We start from the raw sequence: 3,772 nt of genomic DNA, 5'->3' as shown, positions 1-3,772 counted from the left end.
CTTACTATGATTAATTTTCATATGAGTCATATCTTTACTGATTATTTCTGATTATAAAAGAAATGTGTACTCAGAAAAATTGGGGACCAAAACTATAAAAATGCAAAGAAAAAATATCTATCATATACCCACTCAAGAAACCAATTAGCATCTGGAATATTTTTACAGATTTTTCCCTATAAGTTTTTAGAGGAATTGAATTCATCCTTTAAGTTTTGTTTCTGGCTCTCTGCTTCCAGGACACCAGGAATTGGTATTTCCTCTCCTCCACCCTTCTACCACCTTGTTCTGTCTCAACGAGGGTCCAAAGTGATGGAGTCTGTTAACCATGAACTGAACCTCTGAAATGTTTGCTTTGTCTGCTGTTTTTAAACAAAGTCAAATTGCCAATAAGAACAGATCTCCAGAAGTTGGAAAAATGAATCCATGATGCTTTAAGAAAAAAAAATAATTTCAAAACTTAGAAAACACTTTCAAAGATTGATATTTGTGAAGATGTGCAGGTGAAGCACAGCAATATTTTCACATGTTAGATGACCATGCAGGGAACTTAATAAAGAGGATATTCAAACTTCTTCAAACCTTTTGGATTCTGTTGGAAGATATGGCAACGATATCCGTATATTGGGACAAACCCAACTTCTATCTATGATAAAACAAGGACTCATCCAAAAGATGGTTACCTGGTTTGAAAAATCCAAGGAGATTATTCTAAGTGGAGAAAATTCAAAACTTGAAGTCATTATAAATGTGTTAGAAGACTTACTTGATCTTTTGATGGTCATATGCAATATCAAAAATGAAGAAAAATGGCAAGTGGTACAAAGTTTAATACCTTGAATTTGTGCCCTGGTTATTGATTCAAGGGTGAATATTTGTATATTGCAGGAGACTTAAAAAAAATGAATGCTATGCTTGACAAAAATGCCTCAAGACACCAGGAAAATACATTAGAACCCAGAAATTGTTAAACCTCAGGAGTGGTGTATGAGAAAGGATTTTAGATGCTGAGGATTATGACATACAAGTAGGTGTTGTGGAAGCTTTATGTAGAATGACCACAGAAGAAAACAGACAAGAGCTGGCGTATCAGTGATTTTTCAGTGGATTTTATTGCTAATGCATTTAAAGGAATTAAAAACTTTGCTTAAGAAAGGAAGTTTTGTTTCTGACCCAGTGTTATTTAAAGCTGTAGAAGGGATGCTTGATAAGTGGGATTTTAAAGATTGCATAATATTCTATTTTGTTTACATATTATGATTTAATTATCTATTAGTGTAATTTTTTAGCTTAAAATAATTCTCAGTTGACTGTATGAGGCTTAAATATTTGTCCATATTTCAGAATATTTCCTTAGAATAATTACCCATGAAGTGGAATTTCAATATTAATATGTATGAAAAATAATTTCATTTTTGTAAATGGTGTCAAATTCTTTTCAGAAACATTTCTGTTCCAGCTTAACTAGCAAGTAACTTTTATCTATTATCCTCATTTCTTTCATATTTACTACCTTAACATTTGACAACATCTCATTTTTAATTGAGTGTTTTGTAGTTAGGAAGCTGATATCTTTCAAATGTGTACTAAGCATTTATTATTCACTTTGACTGTAGTTATTGGTTCATGACCTTTGTTTAAAAGATGATTTTGTGTATGTTAAATGAATAGGCAAGTCATTTGGACAAACTATCCCACTAAAATTAACTGGAAAAAATGTAAAAATATCTGCAGGACAGCATCAGAGAGCTAATTCAGTAAATCACTGGGCCAAGATCCAAGAGAGGTGTAAAACTAACCAAGTGACCCTGGGACTTAGGGGACTTTATCTCAGGGGTCATTTGCTGGTTTCAGAGGGAACAGCTTAGAGGGTAAGCTGTAATATGGGCAGCCTTTGGAACAGAGGATCCAAGATCCAGCAAGAGGAAAGACAAATCTGGTAATTCAGGTTCTTTCTTTTAATTAGGATCCTGAAAGTCTATCCCTAAGTAGTTATCTATAAGTCAGAAGACCTAACCAAAGATGCAGGCAGCTCAGCTGGGAAGCACCTCTGTTATTCACATTGCATTAAAGTCATTTCTAGGTGCTAGTTCCTGGTCCCTCTCACTTCCTGCCCAGAGCTTCTCTAGTGCCTTGGCTTGAATGCCCAGGGTAGCCCAAGCTGTGCTTACCATGCAGGTCAGTTAATACTTGTGGAGCCACCATTTGACAGAGGGCAATGGAAGATATTGATTCTGCTTCCTCTTCCCTCTGTGGAAAACACATTTCATAAAGAGCCTTGGGAGGTCTTTTGGGCCTGTGTACCACAAGTTCATGACTTGAGAAAAGAGGTGCCCATCTTAACACAGATTCTTTCCACTGGCTTTTTTTCTTTTCTGCTTCTTTGGATTGCTTTCCAAATAAAGCACCAGGAAGCAAGCTTTATTCTCCAGCTCTGCTTTGAACCCAAACTAAGGAGTGAGTTAGGTCTCTTTGCTTCAAGTCTTGCAAAGACCTCACCAGGGAGATGTCTCAGGAGATGACATTGTCCTCTTTTAAATTCACCCTCACCACCCTGCGTTGCCTGCTAAAATTACAATCCTAGAGGTGGTGGATGGTAGGACTTCACAAGGAAAATTCATGTGTACGTAGCAAGTATTCCTGAACCTTCCACACCCTACCAGAGCCAGTCCTGATACCATGGGATGCTCCTTGATATTGATTATGGCATTGTCAACTTACAATATGTTGAATTTCCAATGGGTTTACTGAAAGGTAACACTGTCTTAAATCAAGGAACACATGTAATAAGACTACAAGAATAGAGAAACAGACCAAGGAACAGAAAAAATAAGACAAGTCATGTGTACACAATCAGTTGATTGCAGTTCAGTGGATAAAGGACAATTATTATAGGGGCAGGCTTAGTTGCATATCCATAAGAAATGACTTAATCTTTATTTTTCCTTTTATTTCTTCATTTTATTTTTGTTTTGTTTTGTTTTATTTATCTTTTAATTTTTTACAGACTGCATTTTGATTCATTGTACACAAATGTGGTACATCATTTCATTTCTATGGTTGTGCATGATGTAGATTCATACCATTCATGCAATCATACATGTACATAGGTAATGATTCTGTCTCACTCCACCATTTTTTCAAACCCCCCCCTCATTTCGCTCTATATAATCCAAAGGAAATGACTTAATCTTAATCCTTAACTGATAACCATTCTACACAAAATATTCATGTAGATTATAGATTTAAACATGAAAAAGTAAAGCTATAAAACTTCTACAGAGATAACAGGATAATACATATATCATTAAAAGTAGGGAAATTTTTCTTAAATGGTAAAAGAATTAACTATTAAGATAAACAATGATTGCAGAAAGAGTATATTAAAACTGACAATTAGGGAGTGAAATGTGTGTTGCTGAATCAGAAAGATATCTCTAACACATATACTGACAAAAGACTTGTAAAACTCTTGGAAATCAATGTGAAAATGACAATTTGATAGCAAAACAGGCAAGAGACTTTAACAGTGCCTTTAGTGAGACAATCTTCAAATAATAAAAACTTATGAAAAGTTACTTACATGCATTGTCATTAGGCAAATGCAAATTAAAACTTCAATAAGGTTCTATTGCATACCCACTAAATTGTCTAAAAGTAAATAGGCTGACAATAGAAGGTACCTATGAGGATGCAAACTCATACACTTTTGGCAGGAGTAAAAACTGGTACAGTCACTTTGCAAAACTGATTCCTGATATCTATTAAAGCT

Source organism: Sciurus carolinensis, chromosome 8 (assembly GCF_902686445.1).
Source record: "Sciurus carolinensis chromosome 8, mSciCar1.2, whole genome shotgun sequence".
NCBI lineage: Eukaryota > Metazoa > Chordata > Mammalia > Rodentia > Sciuridae > Sciurus > Sciurus carolinensis.
Note: the sequence above shows the minus strand (reverse complement) of the source record.